At 36.4% G+C, this 21215-nt stretch overlaps 1 protein-coding gene across 1 annotated transcript in view; it reads right to left on the reverse strand.

Annotated features, from left to right (window-relative positions):
- Nucleotides 1-20889, reverse strand: part of LOC124290640 (tetratricopeptide repeat protein 41-like) — a 61709-nt gene extending 40820 nt beyond the window's left edge. Inside the window, 1 exon segment of the mRNA XM_046727418.1 lies at nt 20803-20889. The gene's annotated coding sequence lies outside the window, so the exon portion shown is untranslated.
- Between the last annotated feature and the right edge of the window lie 326 nt (nt 20890-21215).

The raw sequence follows: 21215 nt of genomic DNA on the forward strand, positions 1-21215 counted from the left end.
AGTGATACAAAAACATTTATGGCAAAAACATTTCCTTCCAAATTTGTAAAGCTGCATTTCATACGATAAACTTCTTGTTTGACCAACACCCAGTCTCTGAAAATACATAATTTCGACACAAATAACTCTTACTTAAAACTGACATGAAGCCCCTGTGAGATGGTAGATACCCAAATAAAATATAGAAGTTCTTCATTCAGTTCTTTTGCATCACAAATAGGGCAGAAGGATAAAAAATATCAGTCAATGGACTGTCAGGCAGACACCAAGAACACTGTTAAACATAGAAATCCATTGTGTGCCTTAGAGTTTGTCAGCCTGAAATCTTCTTTGGGAACTGTAACCAGTAGATTAGTCTGTCATACAGACCCTGAAACAAATACATCCGAGAAAGCCAATGCAAATCTAGAATATGTGGCAAGTCTAGATTTCCACAGTTTCTAGACTGAATCAACATCTCTGGGCTCCTTTTGATCATATTTTATTACTATAATTTAGGAACTGTTCTTTTTACTGTAAAAAATGTTAATATCAAAGACAAGATGTTAGTCTACCAGTAGATAATATTCTCATCGTTGGACTATAGAAATTGTACCCATGCTTCAGACTTGAGGCGAACATTGTGAACTAGACTCTAACAATCATAATTCACCATTGTCAATAAATGTGATATCAATTTCAGATACCTGACATAAGATTACAAGGTAGAGTCACATTTATTATAATTACTGAAAAACACATCACATTTTTCCCATAATGAAAAGAAGACCAAACCCCAGAATATCTTGTCCAAGATGTCTGGACAAGACCTACAGATACCGACACTGTCACCCAGTCTTATCACCCATGGCGACAGGTCAGTCCCAAAACTGCATGCACACTTCACCCAGGTGTAGACTTACATGACTGGTTCCATGTAGATCATGTGACGACAATAGCTGCCCATCTAGCAGAACAAAGCACACACTTCCTCTGCAGTGAACTGCCGCACGACACCATGATCCCTATCACAGATCTGACTAGGATACTGTCTCTAATAGGGCATAACTGCCATGCAAGTTAAGCTTCTTATTTTCCACTGATCCTCTGTATGATAAAAGTGCTTGCATGCTTAGCATTTGGAGAAAAGGGAGATGTGTTTTCCCAAAAGAGAAGAAAAAGAAACCATATTCTTAAATGATGACCAGTTCAGATGTGACCTGATCAAGTCAAGATCTGAAATTCTCAGGTTTCTAAATGGGCCAAGAAAGTGAAACTCTTGAAACATTATGTTCATTTAGCAGTACACGTACTAAACCATATCAAGAAGATATCGTGATATCAAGCCGCAACAAGCGGATCCTGGGAGCTAAGGGACACAACTGGCTACACAGCATATCAAACTGTTTTCCTTCCACTTCCCTGTTGGCTTATGCTCAAACTATCAACCACTGGTTAGCCTATTTACCGACTACCAAGATACAGACAGAATAGAACTAACTCTGCAAAATAACTGCATTCACTTACTGTTTCAGAAAACGTCCTTTCCCTGGCCATTGATTGTCATCCAAAATGTCCTATAACTTGTCGAAGCAAGTTGTGATATAAAAAAATATCCCACCAAAAAATCATTGAAATAAATGCCATACGTCTCCCACACAATCACTGCTCAATCGATCACTCACTGACCCTAATCTTCTTACACAAAAGAAATCAGATATCAGCTAGTAAACCGGTAAGCCGTACAACTATCTAATCCCAAACAGCATAAACCAATGAGAGAGCCTACTTCAGTCATCGAGTACCCTTGTTACAGAAGACAGACACATACCATGACGGATGGTATCCACACGCCGTCTATTGCTAGTGTTGGTCACAGTGGAGAGTCCACTCACTGACCAGCTGATCCCACATCAAGGGACACTGCTGCTACCTTAAGCCCACTGTTTGTACACAGGACATAGATCTGACTGGGAGACAGTGCCACAGACAGGGGCTGTAAACTTGATTATTATCTGTGTTTATCACACGACTGTCTGTCAGCCATCAAATCTATGAACTAAAGGCTATCTGCTATCAAGCATTCAACATCATGACAACCATACTCTTGCTGAGATTTTAATGTTTGTCTAATTTATGATATTTATCAAAAGCTAAATCTTTCACAACCTTAAAATGAAATCTCATTAATCTTCCTTGATCTGAACCATGTTTATCTACTGTCATTGCCTCACAAAAATGAAAAGATAGTTATTTATTTGAATCATATGGTAACATCAAAATTCATCAAAATACATTGATTAAAGGAGAATACTAGACAATTGCAATAATTTGCTGGGTGAAAGATAAAGTCATCAGAAACATGTACCCCAATTTTTATTTTAAAAATATGGTTTATTATGTTTTTATCGCGAAAACAGTTTCTGTTATCTGAGCTTCGGCCATTATGCATATTCCGCTGGAACTCACGTGACCTTTCCGCTCGTGACGTCATATGTGACTAGCATCAGCCATATTGCCAAAGAACAAGCGCTACAGTAATACAAATCGTGTTGTTTCTATCGTTTTTGTAAATGGTACGATGGTGTATTTTGTTGCCTGGGGATGCACGGAACAATGGAAAGAGCCACAATTTCTTCCTTTGTCCAAATAAAGAGACAGATTTAGGTAGGAGAAATGCTCCAATCATTCACAGTCGGACGCATATGAAAGAGATATGCACACATGGGGTATGAAAATCCCAAAGCTAGGCTGATTCGAAGGAAGAAGTACCCACGAGATTCATTTAAACTCCATCATTCCCTGTTACAACTTACTGTCAGTGGTATTTTTAACATAAATTAAATCAAGTCCGGTTGCCAGTTGAATTGCCCCCGCTACAAATTGCCCCAGCAAATTTGGTCAAATTGCCCAGGGGGTAGTCAAAATGCCCCAATTTATTTAAAATGATTAAGTATAGGCCATAAATGCATAGTTTTGTCAACTTTTATATTATGTTCTTCATATAAAAGTATATACATAGTTATGAGTTTACTAATGAAACATTTATCAGAAATATTACTTCTTAATAACTTTTATATGAAGAACATAGTATCAAAGTGGACAAAAACTATGCATTTACGGCATATATTTAATCATTTTAAATAAATTTGACCAAACTAGAATGAATTACCAAATTTGCTGGGGCATTTTGTAGCTGGGGCAGTTCGGCTAGTATCCATGAGATATATATTATCAAAATCAGTAAGAGATTTCACATGAGCTTGAAAATGTTTAGCTATAACGTTCTTTTCGGTTTGGAGCCCTAAATGCTACAGTCTACCTGAAACATTGCCGAATACAACGGCAAATCATGAAGTCTTGTTGCTTTCATTGTTTTCCATTTTGTCCAATTACGCACGTTGGCATCATACTCGCTATTTGTCAGTAGTGTGTGCCGTGAAAGTTGTTCTGTATTCTCATTGGCTGACAAGATGTCATTCTAAGGCTATGACCGAGTACCATAACTATTTCCATAACCAAACACTGGGGAAACATACATTGTCCTAACTAGTATTTTATAATTCACCAGTTTTCGGGGAATAACTTATCTGCGTCGTGAATATTATCTCTGCTCGACCAGGCTGGGATCTTGTATGGAGACTTGATATGTTATTAATGAGAACTAGGATCCTAATTTTTTTCAACAAAATAATTCCAGTGTAATTTTGTAGCAGATAATTTCTATTTTCCCCCGTCTGAAGCATAATTATTTTGTTTTTAAATCCCAGACACTCTACAGTCACCCATTTGATACAAAAGGAACTGCAATCAGATTTGTTTTTTTAAATTTAGGGACTGGTGATATATTTATAGGGGTGGATTTGCTTGTCGGAACTGTATCACATTTTGCTGACAAATAGTATTCTTGTTAAATGATATGGTCTATTTTTAAATATATTTTGACCTCAAGCGGTGCCTCTGTTTCGCTTGATTCTTCTTCATCTTCACTGGAAGATTGTCTTGCAAGATGTAAAATCAGATCGTATTGATACGGTCTAACATCCATTTCAGAAATGATATCAGGAACATCTTTTACTGCTTCAGAATCCATGTTAAGTGTGAGGTAAAATTGAGGAAGCCATTGATAGGCACATATGACGCCATGTCACGATGATACCCCCTCTGCTCATTTGTGTGTTTATATTTCGCTTTTTGTGGGTTTTTTACAAACTTTTTGTTCAATTTTAATCACGGAAGGTGACTTTTAGAATATGCTTTACAATATATCAAAAGTTTTGTTTTCGTTTGTATTCTCCTTTAATAATGAATGCTCATATTTCTTGCTGTCTTACACTATCAGAAAAATTGCTTCACATCAAAAGTAAGAAAACATTCCCTTGGCTACTTTTTAGATGAAAATCTGGTTTGTACTGCATTGCAGGTGGCAGCTGATATCAGCGAAGGGTTTCACATAGTGCTGGAATTCTGTGCATATGACCAAATGTATTTTCATCTGCAAAATTCTTAAATCTCTTTTTCAATGAGTTCACTTCCATGTAACATATTTTTATCACTCGCTATCAAAGGCTACTGTGTTAAAGAAATAGCGTGTTCAACCCGCTCAATCTTTAGGTTAACCTTTAGACATATGACAAGGAATGGTTTCAATAAAGGTAAATGTCATACATCATGAGTTTTGTAATTTTTTACGATTTTATTCTCTACCTTTACAAAAACTTTAAATAAATCTCCAAGCCATTTTGTATTACAATCAGTCAACGTCCTGAAAATGAACAAATCGGTCACCTCCATGTTCAATTTTGAATACTGTGACTCATAACAATGAAGGCAAGATTCATGGATGACAACTTCTCTATTCTGTTGTGATGCGATATTTCGGTATAGATTCTGATACCATTGTCAAGCAAGAGCGAGATGTGACATCTCTGTACCTAAACATAGCCTAATAACACAATAAGGAAAGTTGTCACCTATAAAGTATTTTGCCCATATTGTTACTCACCAAATTTTAAAATGCCACTCAAAAAGATTATATATATAGATATTTCAGATCTACTGTCTTTCCTCTGTAAACAGGATCAAACAAAAAGTCTTCAATACATGCATGCCTCGAACTGATGCAAAACGGTTAGAAGCTTGACCTCTATTAATCAAATACCATGATATGTCAAGGATTAATAATGACCGTTTCCTGCAAACTGTAACCTTTGAATTGTTAATTTATAAGGTTGTCAGTAACGCAACTTTGCCAATGTAGCGGCCATACAATTTCCGAGCAGAATCCCTTGCTTAGAATTTGAAATACAGACCTTCTTATGCGAAGTTGGACCCCTTGTACACTTGACCAAAGAGGTTAACCCTTTCTGCAAGCTTACATGGTAAGGATGTTATCTATGGGATGACTCCACATCCTGCTACACCAACAATAAAACAGGGATTTACGGGATGCGAATTCCTGCATCTAACACGCATAAAAATTGACTATGGACGCAACAAAATTTATTAGCGCATCCACAGGGACGCAGAAAAAGTCCAAATACTTTTTGTGAAAATTCCAATCAAGTAACAATAAGTTATCAAAGAGTTTGCTACTAGCTGGGTTATGGTATCATTTGCAATTCAATTACTGTTACAATTAACGTGATGATCATGATACACTATACAATAACAGTATTGATAATAATATTTAAATGTCTGGGACCCCCATTTTGTAGTCCGTACCCCTGAAAATTAAGAGTATGAATAGTTCCAGGGACCCTAAAAAACAGGACTCAAGGTAAATCACTGATTGAAAAATAAATGATGGGTCAACAGCTTGCAGGAAACAGATGTCGAGTATGTAATAGAGGAAATATAGTTCAAGTAATTCTCCGTAGTCAGACATAGGATGATAAGACATGTTACCTGTGTCCTGAAGTCTGCTCCAAGCTGTTAGAGGCATTGACGCCAGGCTGGGAATACTAGCAGGTGAAACTGACGATCTCTATATTAGTTCACCATGTCCAGACAGCCCTGACGATCAATAGTTTCCATTCCACTGTCTACAATACACCCAGTCACCCCAAACATTTCAATAAAGACTCATGTCTTAGATAAATGACATCTTCAGATACTTCATAAATTAATTTAATTTTCTTTGCTACAATGGTGACCTTGTAGACTGGATGTCACGTGTCAATTGAACGATACTGCAGAGGCACCCACTATGTTGATAAGATGAATAGGCATTTGTAAGATGTGTACTATTATAAAAGATCAATCATTTTTTTTACATGGTAAATATCAACCAAGTCTTACTTAATCATTATTTGCCAAGCCTTTGGCAAGGTTGATATTTTCCATATTTAAAACACACAAGTGATTATTTTTACTTATCATTTTCACATGAATGTTTCCCTTTTAAATGTATCAAAATTAACATCAGAAACTTATTGAAACCAGTATATAATGCATGTGTAGTGATACATATTTCCATTGCAATGTGAACCAAAACAAATGACCCGTTAACTCCTCTTTGGCATATGCCTTCACTGTGAAAAAAGTTCCTGTGATTATCTAATAAAACCCTACTTGAACAAAGTTTGCAGAATAACTGAACCTTAAATAATGGTAACAACAATTCTGTGTCATTTGATTACATCTCTGGTATTATTTCACTGATATTTAGCATTAAAATGTCCCAGTTCTGTTTATCTAATTTGCATACTTATGGCTCAGCCTATTAATGTGATGGTGTCTAAAAGACATCACGTTGTAACGTTCTATGCTATGACATAAGCTTATATCCAGTATCCAGATTTGTATTTTGCTATCAATTTTCTGTACATTTTAGTCATAATACATGAACTTGAAGAAGCAGATGTTACTTAATTTTGTCTTACTTATGTCTTCCTTAAAACTTATTTTTAGGGATTCGAAATTGTCACCAATGACACGATTCAATACGTATCATGATACCTATTTCCACGGCATTATTGCATAAATTTAGTTACATTTTGAACATAAACATTTCATATTATATAATTGTCCATTAAAAGATCAACATTTTTTATTTGCAGAGATTAAAAAGTTCTAATTTCCCATCTTTGTGCATGAAAAAGAATCATTTATAACTCTCATAACATCAAAAAACATTTTATAAAATTGAAAAATGTAAACCAATACTTTCAAAACCTAAATATCGATACAGTTTTGAATGTATCGATAATTGTTTCGTCTTAGAAAAGTATCGATGCATCGACGTATCGTGACATCCCTAATAAAATGTTTAGGTTTTGTATTACCAAGTAACTGACACCTTCACTGGACTATGAGTTTCAAAGTTCTACTGCTATAGGAGAACAGTCACATATAATAGGATCAAAAGGAATCACGGGAGGGAAGCTGTAAACTATGACTACCTCTAGAGGCACGTCACAAAAAGCAATAAACATCTTTAGTGAGGGCCATGTTAAAACTTTACAATTGAGAAAATTATACACATTCAATGCTTGATCCTTTTGTCTTTTTAACAGGGGTCATGAAGAAGATATACAAAGAGTGTCATCCAAAATATGATAACCATCAGTACATTAATGCATCCAAAGCCTCTGACCCTCGCGACTCATGAAGAAATGTCAGGTCCCTAGCATTGCACTGTTGGAACTAAAATGAATGAATATTAAGGCTGTAAGGATTCACTCGCATATTCGGTGAATCGAACCGTAGCCCTTCATGAATTCAATTCGTTTTTCGTGGTCACCAGAACGATTTTTTAAGGGAGCATGTTTTACTTGAACCCTTGTGTACTTTTGGAAAGTGAGATATGCAAGAATGGAAAATGTACTAGCCTTGCAGTAGCTAAGTCATGTTAGTTTGCCAAGGCCACACACATGGTACTGTCGACTATAACTATTACATACCAAATTTGAGTGTCATGAGATCACTGGTTATTACTGTGACAAATTAACACTGTCAACATGCGCAAGTGCCATATTGTACATCAATCACTTAACTACAATATTGTATTTGTGAATAATTATTCGTATTAGATTTACTCCAATATTCATGATAACGTATCATATTAAGCCACATAGTGTATTCGTTGCAGCCCTAATGAATATTATGAAAGAAATACTATAATTATAAAATGAACGGGTTTTTTCTTCTAAAACAGTGTTTGAAATTAAGCATATCTCAATGACACTGATAATTTTCTCTGTTATATCATTTAAAATGTTAGCCATGCTGAGGTCTCTCAACATCATTTCTTCATTTAAAACACTGTCAAATATTGTCAAATATTGATAAAGGAAGTAGTGTACATCAATAAATCATATCTTGTATCTGAACATTACAACAGTGATTACTGTTAAGCATCTACCGGTACTAAAGAAATTATTCATTCATTGTCATTCATTCAATGTATTCTGATCCAACAAATAGACAAGCCCAACTAACCTTGATTCATGCCATCCACAAAACCAACGTCAAATCCTCTTTAGACACATTCCCATAGACCCGAAACACTTCCACTTATAACATCCAAAAGCTAGCCTGAATATTCAGGCCTCATCTCAATCTCTAAGACATGTATTGTGATTCTCCTAGTGGGTTTCACGTGTACATTCTACACCAATAAGCTTATCAGACAGCCGTTACCTTTCCAACCCACAAGAGTATTGTCGCACCTGAAGTGCGTTAAGCGAATCCCTTGACAAAGTCCTCCTTTCTGCTTATGTCTGATCCAAATACTAAACAAGCGGAGAAAAAACAGCCTGGAACAGTTCTCAGTGAGTGACAGTGAGTGGTTTCTAAGGAGGCTGTGTGGAGCTCGTATTGTGGTGGTTGAACAGGTCAGTCTCGCCATTGGAACTAACAGCGTTGGGCAACGCTTCACAGCGTGTGTTATCTTTGACGCTGTGTGATTGTCCACTAAGCGTTTACAGGCTGCTTTCAATATTTCTATTGTATTTCTATTTGTACATGGTTATCGTATTAAAATAATGAATTGTACAAGTCGAACATCTGTCACCTGTTTATGAGTTGACTGCAGGATCAGGTATCTAAATAAGAGGTGATCAATTGGACTGTGATATAATTGTGATTTAGTTGAAAAGTGGGTGAGTGGGTGAGTGGGTGAGTGGGTGAGTGTGTGAGTGAGTGAGTGAGTGAGTGAGTGAGTGAGTGAGTGAGTGAGTGAGTGAGTGAGATATAGTAAAATGAAAGGTGAGTGAGTGAGTGAGGAGTGAGTGAGTGAGTGAGTGAGTGAGTGAGTGAGTGAGTGAGTGAGTGAGTGAGTGAGTGAGTGAGTGAGTGAGGAGTGAGTGAGATATAGTAAAATGAAAGGTGAGTGAGTGTGTGAGAAGGCAACACAAACCAAGATCTGGAAGTCCCTCGTCAGGTAATGTAATAATCCATGTTTCTACAATGCAAGGACACATTTAGTCACCTGATCAGCCAACATCTGGTCATCTATTACTAGTTTTCAACATTTAGAAAGGTCTGGGGTCCCTGAGAACTTCTCTACATTTCATTCCAAGACCCCCTACACATTAACATGCACACCACTTGGCTTCCATGGTTACTTTCTAACACTGCTCATGGTAATCCACTTAGAATTTAGTCCAGTTCTGGTGTCATCACGTTGACAGTTGTCGGCTGGTCTTAATTGACCAAACAGAATTTACTAGACACAGGCTTCAGACCTGCGACTAAAGTCACAGACTGCAGCGTCTGATTCATTGCAAATTTCATATGGTAATGTATTAGTAAAAAACAAATCAAAGCTATAAATTCCAAGGCATCTCAAGCTCACTCACAATGCAAATGTCAAATAAGTTTAATTCGTACATGTTTGAACAAAACCAGACAACAATGACACCCACAAGGCTATATTAAAAGAAAGGCACAAAACAAATATGGCGGCTCATAAATAACAGATGTCGCTTAGTTATCCAATAAACATCAGCTTTGTGTATCAGCCATCACAAAGATAAACATTATCGCCACGTTACTGCTGACATTTTGCCCATAACACTCATCCATTCAAACCAATACAATTCCCAATACGCCCCCGACAATGATCCGAGTCTACCTGCCCAAGTCACGAGACTTGACACATGAAAGTTGATCACAGTCCCCTGTTCAAATCTCTCAACAATAGCCAGCCTTCTTAACTACATATCACATGACCGGCTCGGCTTTCATTCAAATATTCAATGTCTTCATAAAAAATTATGTTATACTTAGCAGAGATCGATAGAGACTCATATTAATCTATACTTGCATTTTTCTTACAGTGGAATGATGTGAAGTGAATTGAATGAAATCTCATTATACGTTTGTAGCTACGGGTAGACATACTTTTCCCACGGGGTCAATAGGCCAAAATGACTGGGGTCCATTACAGAGAAAATCTCATGGATTTGGATAACATAATATGAAAAAGTGTCATCATGATTACTGATAATTAATGCTAAGAGTAAATTCCTATTTTACTTTCAGGAATTTTTTTATAACCATTATTACCTATCATCCAATAAATTTCCCTCTAATTTGTTTCCCTGTTATTCAAAATTTGTTAAATTACACGTCATTAAGTAATAAAACAAACAGCAACAAGAAAATGTTTGTGATGATTTTATCCTGCTTGTGCACTAGTCTACAAATGATCAAAATTGACATTTTACTAGGAAAATCAGAAAATTAAATTTACTAAATTAACAGAAAAACCAAAAACCAAAATAAATATCATTAAATATTTAACATTTTGAAATATATTTTAACCTCATATGAATATAACTCTTACCTTAATAAGTAACATCACAAAACATAAATATCCACATCTATATACTTGTTATATGTGTGTTAGTGTGTTATTTTTACAAATTTTGTAAACTGTTAAAAATTTAAAAATTTACATATTTATAACAATTTCTAGCAGGCACTCACTGTGACATTCCATTGACATCCTATGATGCCGTAATCAAAGCATGACAAATCATAAATTAATTCCCTTCTTGTTTGATGCTTAATGCCATAGCTTTGTAAAATGGGAAATACTTTAATACTTATTGACCATGATTCTCAGTTGTATCTCTTTATATCAGCAATTGGCTGACTGCAGAAAGGACACATACGCACAGACAAAATCATTCAAGCAGACATCTGTTACAGTTTTTGGCATCCATTCACTAACAAACTATGCAGAACACCTGGGCCAAGACATGGGGAGCTGAAGATTGGATAAATACTCAGTGTCATTAAAGTAACATGTGGCCTTGCCATGAAGTATCAGCTGTTGCCTCAAGCAACAACAGTCAAGATCATAAAACTGCTTTCTTGGGTTTGATTTGAGGAGATAATGGTCACATAGTTTACTGTTAGTAGATACTTAGCTGTAATATGGAATGTAGACTAAGGCTTAGTCTCTGAATATATATAACTTTGATAGTAACAATCAAGCCCATTTATATTGAAAAGGAGCCCTAGGTGGACCAGAGATTCAGAACCTGAGGAAATCTAGACTTGCTTTATTTAGGGCTTTAGCACTGCAGAGAGGGCTTGGCAGTAGGGAAATTAACGTGGTTCAGGGACTGTGAGACAGACTATATGGAATGTAGCAAGCATGTTGCTGTACACGTGATATAATATACTTCCTTCATGATGTAATATGCATTAAAATATAACGGTATATTAAATAGGATTTCGATAGTTGCCTAAACTAATGTTTTCCTAGAGAAAATCATGACATTGTCCAATTCGTTTGTATCAACCAAAACCATTGAAGTATAATAAAGACTTCTTGGCAGAGATTGTACACATAGCGAGTAAACACTTTTAATTGTTTCTAGCATATAATAATAGTGATGATGATGATGATGATGATGATGATGATGATGATGATGAAGAAGAACTATAATATATTAATCATACATCTATATCAATAAGCCTGGCAAATCCAAAATCTAAATAATCAGATAAGCCGGGCTCCAAATCCCCCCATATCTGCTAAATCTATTAACTACAAAACAAAATCTATAAAACTACATGCAAAATCGAGAGTAACTTTATCCCTCACAGAGTCGCACGCCTGGACTAGCGACCTATTATCTTGTTTCAATATCCAACTACTAATCTCCGCCATATATCACCTTCCATCTAACTTTCTAATGCCGACCAGCGCAGGCATGAAGTCCACCTGGTTTAATAATACTGCATTGTTCCGTGATTTAAAGCCTTGCCCTGAGGAAATTACTATATTGTGAGACTGGTTAACAACTCCGCAGTCCAAATTCAAACCTGATTGATCTATTTCTTTGTGTAATAATCTAGTGTTATTTGGATATATTCGTGTCAAATGACTGCAATTCATATTTATGTTTTACGACCTTGCGTTTGTGTAATTAGTAGTGTAAAGTGAATTGTATCTTGTAATAAGTTATTTGTAAATAGGGCTACAAATAAGAGAGTTATGCTGTTGGTAAATGTTCTAGATATGTAATTGCATAATTACTGGTAAGTATTTCTGTTTTTACCTTGGGCAAAGTTTAAAATGCTACAGAGTATATACAATATGTTTCATAAATTTGTTGCAAATAGGGGTTGATTTTTTACAGGTTACCTTGATAACAATCATAACATCTCTGACTGCATCTTTAAACAATATTCACTTTCCTGGGGATATTGTCCAAAAGGCTTAAGAAAAGTAAAATATCCCTTGGAATCAGGAACAATTTGGAGCTGGAAGAGTAATATACTCAGACATGTATAATACAGACTATATGTATATGTTGTTTCCATCAAACCTCAGTTTCAGATTCAAGCAAGTATGTTTGGGTTCTTATAGCCAAAAATCTGAAGTGGCAATGAAAATTTCACCTGGCCCCGATTTCTCGAAACAAACTTAAGTCTGAGTTTTGACTTAAGTTCGAATTTTTACTCAAATTTGAGAGAACGTATTTCCCATGTTCAACTGAAATTGATATTAAACTCAAACATAGTAGACAATTTGAGTTTGGTGAATAGAATACTTAAGTTGTTTGGGCTTTTTTATTTTAAAAATGCAGCTGCTGTTTCAAATTGTCAAACTCAGTTTGAAATTTTAGTAAAAACTTAAGTTTGTTTCGAGAAATTGGGGCCAGATCTAGCATACAATATTAAGTTATCAGTAAAAGTATCTCTGCCATAAGGATTAGAAATGAATTCTTATTTTCACCAGACTGCAAAACTGATCTGCTAGAGTTGGAATATAAATAATGTTAAAGATGTAGTCTACAAGTAATTGTCTATACAAACAGGTAAAATCACTACAATTTGTTGAAAAACCTACTAAGAGACAATTTAGAGGTTACTGACTCAGATGCATCATCTACAGAGCAGATGATACATATTATATTAACTTCCACCCTACAAATATCAGAATTGAACCAGTACTGATATCGATCTGTCTGAGTGTTTATAATCCTTGAAAATAGAATTTTCCATTTGAAATATGAAATATTTAAGCATAAATAAAAATATAGTTATAGCACATATACAGCTAGCTGAACCACATTAATTTCCCTACTGCCAAGCCCTATCTGCAATGCTAAAGCCTTAAATAAAGCAGGTCTAGATTTCCTCAGGTTCAGGGTCTGTTAACATCTGCAAGAAAACTAACTCACTTTGGGGGTCTGAATCTCTGGTCTCCTAGGGCTCCTTTTCAATATAAATGGGCTTGTTTGTTACTATCAAAAATTATATATATTCAGAGACTAAGCCTTAGTCTAATATACAGCATGTGGTTCATACAAACAGAGGCAAAAAACACATCAAGGTATATACTGTCACTGACATGGGTCTTAGTACTGTCTATAACTTGATGCCCTGTGGTTGACCAAAGCACCTTTTCAAAGCAACGCTGGTATTTTTCGTGAGCCTTAACATGAAGTGCAAGTATTCCCTTTAACAGATTTTAAGTGGATGTTTTATGCTTATACTTCACTTGTGCAGCAAATAGAACTTTTTCTGTTCAACTCTACAACACTAGAGTCACAAAATGTTTTATCAAGGATTGAAGTCTTGCCAGTGATTTAATCACTCAGTGATACAGAAAAATAACTGAAATATGTTTATTCCACAGCAGATTTATTAATGGTTGCGAAATTCAAATCATTTTATCAAAGTTTCAGGCCTGTTCAAAGCAGAAATAAATTTAATACCATAAATCTAGACCACAAAATTCAAAACTCTAATTCTAGCATGCCAAAAACAACAACAGTACTGTATAGCATGTCTTTCATCAAATCAATATGTAGTGAGAAAGCTCAGTTTCTCAGTACGAGAAGAAATATCAAAAGAAATTTACCCACTCATTAAATAATTTCAACATGAGAGTAGTCTCAGTGTTCACGAATGGTGTTTCAAAGTCACAGGACATTGGGTCCTGTAAGTTTCAGATGTCCGTCTGACCCATTGAAAATGCACAGGACCCATGGAATAAAATTTAACACACATTTCAGATTTAATATTTCTTATGATTGACATTGAAATTATTAACAAACATAAGATTTATAAACAGCAAACAAGTGTCACATGTCACATAAAACAACTTCAGTCAGAGTCATTGTGAAATATACAGTCAGACACTGGGGCGGGCGGGTTGTAGACTTCTGTCTGACCGCTGGCTTAATCTGCTGGATTTGTCAGAGGGTCAGACGCTATTCGTGAACACTGTAGCCTGTGAGATATGTTCAATTTTGAAATACCTGCAAGTATGTTTTGCCACCAAGCAACCGGTACACCTCCAATAAAAGTGTGTTAAAATAATCAATAGACACGGACATGGCTACCCAACTCATCCTAGATCAAAAGGTATTAGGTGTCGCTCTTATGAAAGTAAAGTATATGTAAACAACTTTTCATGAAACACTGAATACCAGCCGTGGCACAGTAGACATTGGATACTGGCCTAATTAGTGGCTGTATGGGGCTCCTGTTTGCCCACTTCACCCATGGGATTTGGAAAAGGGGAGACAACTCTTGTGTTAATGGCATTAAATGGGAAAAAAAATCCATCTAAATAGCCAGTGACGTCTGCTTGTGTGACAAAACATAGTTTATGGAAACTGACCTAGTTTTCACTAAACTTCAAGGTATTATTCAGTTCAGTCAACTACAGTTAGTTTTGACGAATGAGCAAGTGATCTTGATTTTTGCAACAGGCTCTGAGTGAGTGAGTGAGTGCTAAGGCTGCGCCCAATATAACCGTGTACCGGTATTTACCGCCTCAGACATGAAAACGAGCACGCATTGCGATACGCTTGATGGAAAACCGGTATTTTGACATGCATTCGAAAACTTCAGAACATTCGAAATCTTCGGATATTTCCGTTTTTTAATTGCTCTTTTCCCTGTTTCATTAGTGCCAAATGTTACTTACATTTTTATTTTGTCATGATTAAAAGTTTTTATAAAAGGTTAATCAATCATAGTGATTTTGTTGTGTTTTTGCTTTATAATCAAGCATTAATTCGATTATAAGTAGTTTTGTTAAAAATAATCCTTGCAATTATATTGCAATACATATCGCAATATATGCTTCCACATCGCAATATATCGCAATATGAAAATTCTCTGCAATACCCACCCTCTGAGTGAGTGAGTGAGGTTTTACACTGCTTTTAACAATATTCCAGCAATATCATGGTGGGGGGACACCAGAAATGGGCTTCACACTTGTACCCACATGGGGAATCGAACCCGGGTCTTCAGCGTGACAAGCAGACACTTTAACCACTAAGCTACCCCACTGCCCAGCAACAGGCTATGATGTGCCAGCTATACCTGTATGGTGACAACCCAAACTGGGCCAGTTCAAATGGTGGTTGACAGTGCCAACATCCACCTATATCATCTGTGCCAAACTCTGATACAGCAGGGTCAGACATTGTGACCAGTCAATCACCAATTATTTTGTTTTTTTATTTATTTTTAAATGTCAATATGATAGCAAGTGATACAATATTCATACAGCTAGATCATACACACAAAACATATATTCAAGCTGCGGAATAAATGGGAGACGACATGATTTATGGCTGTAATAATAAAGTACAAAGAAAAAGGTATGATAGGGATATAGGAAAGTAAGAAAAATAGAGGAGAGAAAGGCTGGTATGATCAAACATAGGTTTGCGTCCATCTATATTAGTGAAGGGGCCCGTTTTTCTGCAAATTTGGTCTTGTCTCCAGAAATGAATTTCTCTATGTTGTGATTATATTTTATAAGCGGTAATAATTGGGTAAATATGCGAATAGTCTTATTGTAATGACAATTTTGAATATAACGCTTGGTTATTATAAAATGGTGGTTTTCTAGGATACTCAACTTTGAATCGCCAAGAAGGAAATTATTCCCATTTAAGTCTAATTTTAACTTGGTTCTACTTTCATACCAAAATGTGAACTCATTTATCATAGTTTGAACTTTTCGACAGGAAAAAAATAAATGTTCTAGTGTTCCACTTTCTGATTGGCAAAATGTACAAAGGTTATCCTCTATCAATCCTTTTGTAAAGAAATGATTTTGATGGTATGATTTTATATTGGAAATTCCGTGTCTTGCTGTCCTCAACACAATTTCGAAAATCATCAATTAGTTGATACTTATGACATACGCCAAACATTGTCAAATGCAACCAACAAAGGCAAACCAATGCTCTTTTCAGGATGCAACCAGTGAGAAAATTAAGAAATATTTGGGGGTTTTCACAATCACCGAACAGATGACATTGGCTGATTTGTCAAGCCATCTAGCAGTCTGATACTCAAAGGCAATAGCTAAGACACTTCATGAGTATAAATACAAATGTTTCACAATCTTCAGCAAACATACATGAGGCTACTTTCTGTCTGCTTGTTGCAATAGTTCAGCAATATGATGGCGGTCTGTTAGTAAGTCTGGACCATACAATCTAGTGATTCACATCATGAGCATCTATCTATGCAAATGGGTTATGACAGCATTTAAAATTCCCGCCTGCCCGACCGTCCGGAACGGTCTATTTTCATCTTGGACGGTCAAATTTCAAAAGTAGCCTGTCCGGTGGTCTGGTAGATATTTATTTCTCTGATGTTGATGGTGAGCCAGACTTCTAGTTTGTAAACCAGGCCATGTACCGTAGCCTCAACGTTACAATACATGCAGTATAGTATTCAGAAACTTGATTTTATTTTGGCTTTTTTTATCCGGACTGGTAATTTTTTAAAGTTACCAGTCCAGCGGTCTGGCTTGGAATGTTGGGAGTTTTCAACACTGGTTATGACATGTATCAACCAAGTCAGCGAGATTGACCACCTGTACCCATTAGTTCCCTCTCAAGCATGGGTTGCTGTAATCAGTTTTAACCCAGATCTTCAAGGGTCTTTGTGACGTAATTATTGTTAGTGAACAACAATGTTTCTCTGGCAAATAAAAAACACAATTACATGAGGACGTTTACAAATAAAGCGATGGCCTGCCAGAGGATTGGTTGGTCAGTACCGCATCCAGCAGATCTGCAAATGTATATGACAGCAGTCTGTAAATAATTGAGTCAGGACAAAAGAATCCAGTTACCGGCATCAAGACCATTGATCCACAAGTCATTGTGAAACAGTAACATACAGTTAAAGTGAGTCAGTGGGTTGGGTTTTATGCCGCTTTTAGCAATATTCCAGCAATATCACGGTGGGGGACACCAGAAATGGGCTTCACACATTGTACCCATGTGGGGAATCAAACCAGGGCCTTCAGTGTGACAAGCAAACGCCTTAACCACTAGGCTACCCCATCGCCCCTGCAGTTAGACCATTGACAGACTCTAACCACTCAACTGATTCAGTCATCTCTAAAGACGATAGGTTACTGAGGGCCTGTATTTTAGTTACACTGGAATTCCCCAGAGTCCTTAGAGAGAGGGGAAGCAGTGAGTACTCTGACCAAAGTGAACTCAGTTTACATATAATAACAATGTGAGTACTTACATATATTGAGCTTAAACTTCCATACACAAGGTGTATGCTCAAAGTGCTAACATGATTATCCAAATGAATCAGTGTGAACTACAACACAAGCTGCCTGAGAGTAGTTCTGCAACTATTTGGTTTGATTCATCGAAAATCGAATGTGACACCTTATTTTGATTTTCAATAACCATTATCACTATTTTGATTCGATATTTGAATACCTATTTAAGTTATTTCCACACAGCCAGAACGTAATTTTGACTCCAACTCAGTCAGTTTCAAGCACTGAAATAAGGCAAAACATGATTGGTTGATGCCGGGCAAATTATCCAATAAGACATCACCAAGTTGACAATGGATTTCAGGCTTCAAAAGATGAGCCTGAAAGTTACATGAGATCTGATGGTTTTACATGTATGAATAATTGAAACAAATACGATTGAATCGATGGCCCAATATCGAAAATCAAATCGATTTCGAGATCTGGTTGTATCGTTACAGCCCTACCTGTGAGGCATTAGAATGTTAACACTCACTGTTATATGACCATTTCATCTCACCGGGTACCCATTCACTGCTAGGTGAACAAAGACAATTTGAACTAAGTTAATTGCCTAAGGTGAGACCACATGTGTAACATGTGCATCGTTGTGGAACAGGACTCTCAAAAGTCAAGGTAAGAAAGATGGTCACGCATCCAAGGACTCAACAGATCATCAACAGATCTGTTACCTGTTTCTTTGCACGGGACCAAGCACCACCAAAAACAAACGAAATATTACATGTATGCATTAACACACATATGACATCAGGGGTGGAAAAAATTGCTAGTGTACTCTGGTACAGTGGCACATGTAAAATCACTTGCCCTGATAATTTTTCCACTATACCGGCCGTTGTTTTCTTGTTGATTTTTTAAATAAATAACATAATTAACATTGGAAAGTCAACTGGACACTGGTACAGTGTGATATACAAATTTGCTTGCCCGACAGAAAAAAGACACTGGACTCGGGCATCGGGCAATGGGTTATTTCCACCTCTGGACATTGTCTCTCACTTGATACTGAGCTCTAAAAACTGCTTGGATGTCAACTAATGGTAATTTTTCAACAAAATTCATACACAGCGTAAGGCTGAGTTTAAAAATATATTATACATAGTTACATTATTTGATTAATATTCAAAGCAAGATTTGCAAAATGGAATACATCCAAGCCAGGCAGGATAAACAGCCAACATTCATACATACATTTACAGTAATCTGGTCACTGGTCATTGTCATGATAAATTAACACTGTCAACATGGTCAGAACATTTATTTAGCTATTGTTTCACTGAATATAATGAATAATACATCAACTGCTAAATTGTTATTGTATTGGTATACCATCAGTGATTTCATGAGAAACAGCGAGGGAAAAACAACCTTGGTAAATGTTAATGTGAAACTGGAGACAAAACTAAGCCAGAAATAGCTGACACATGTTTCTTCTCTATCTGTGAATCTTCAATCTACGAGGAAGTTTGAAACAGTTGTGTTCGAAGGCTTAATTGATATCTGGAATAATATATTACAACATCATGTTATCTCAGTTGCAGTGTTTACTATACATACTTAGATCTAAAATAATAACTATAAGCCTAGCACTATGATTACTATTATAGGACATAACATAATCTATAGCACAGTTTGATCAGTCGTTATCTGAAATTTCCCTTGGCAATGCAATGTCTCTTCCCAAAACAGTATATGGTATATTGGAATATGTCATCATGCTTCACAGATATGACTTTAATAAGCCATATTTAATGGCTTATTTCCATAGATATATACTAATTGGAACCAATGTTAGAATTTATACCAAAGGGTTCCAATTTCACTATTTTAGTCAGTAAAATACATGAAAAACATTGATATGAGTGTACACTTCAATACACTGGGGTTAAATTAGACTAACGCTTAGTCTCTGAATTTGTATAATCATAGTTACAAACAATTAATTTCATTTAAACTGAAAAGGAGCCCAAGTCAGATGGGGAATTCAGAATCTGAGGAAATCTAGAGTTGCTTCATTTAGTCGGGGAGCAGTGAGGTAGCCTAGTGGTTAAAGCATTTGCTCGTCACACCAAAGAACTGGGTTCGATTCCCCACATGGGTACAATATGTGAAGCTCATTTCGGGTGTCCCCTGACATTATATTTTAATGCTGGAATATTGCTAAAAGAGGTGTAAAACTAACCTGACTCACTCACTCATTCAGGGCTGCTGCATTGCAGGGAGGCCTAGGCAGTTGGGAAGACAATGTTGTGCAATAGACTCTGAGACAGACTAGAGTTAAATCAATAAGTGGTTCACGGACTGTGAGACAGACTAGAGTTAAATCAATATGTGGGTTATGAAAATGTTAATCTAAATAACACATGTGCTTCAATCCATAAAAAATGCAAGCACCTAGACATAACAGGGTCGGATACAACTTTTTGAGAAAGTGGGGGTGCACACGTCATTCAAGTTCACCCCTTTTCACGAGAGTTTCAATAATCGCTTAATAAACATTCAGGACAAAAAAAAAAGGGGGTAGGTGTGCGCAGCCCTGCACCCCCCACCCGTCTGGATCCGTCTATGCATAAATCGAAAGCTGTCCAAAGTGCCTCTATGTCCACGGAGTTTGAATCAGCTACGCTACTCACAGTACTATATGTCACTATGTAAAGTAACTCTGTGACAGCATTCCCGTGTCAACAAAACTTTACAAGGCCCAGCCTAAATCTGAAGTCTAATGCTCAAAAGAAATTTGATAAAGTATGACATAAAAATATTGTCAGGTCATCAGAGATGTCAAATACCTGTAGCTTTCATAAATATTCCGTATTCATATCAGGCGCCATTGAGGATTCTCCAACCTGTTGATATTCCTGATCGATCATTCATATCACCATGCACACTGTGTACACTAACTAGCAGACGCCCCGGAAATATTTGTGAAGCGGGGTCAAAACAGGAATTGTGGGATAGTTAACTTCGGCAATCTTCGGCACGAGACCGGCATATACGTAGAGTAACGGAACGTGCTAGAAACAAGGTCAAGATCTATAAATAGGATACTAGTTCCAGCACTGCATATAACATTTACAAAACCTTCTGTCGATAAATGTGTAAAATTGTAATAAGCATCACTTTTCGAAACCCGACGTTTTTATAAAGGAGACGCATAAAGATTTTGTTGTAATTGTTGTTGATGTTTTTGCCAGTTGAATGG

This window comes from Haliotis rubra, unplaced genomic scaffold (assembly GCF_003918875.1).
Source record: "Haliotis rubra isolate DU_JTF1 unplaced genomic scaffold, ASM391887v1 Scf1126, whole genome shotgun sequence".
NCBI classification, from domain to species: Eukaryota; Metazoa; Mollusca; class Gastropoda; order Lepetellida; family Haliotidae; genus Haliotis; species Haliotis rubra.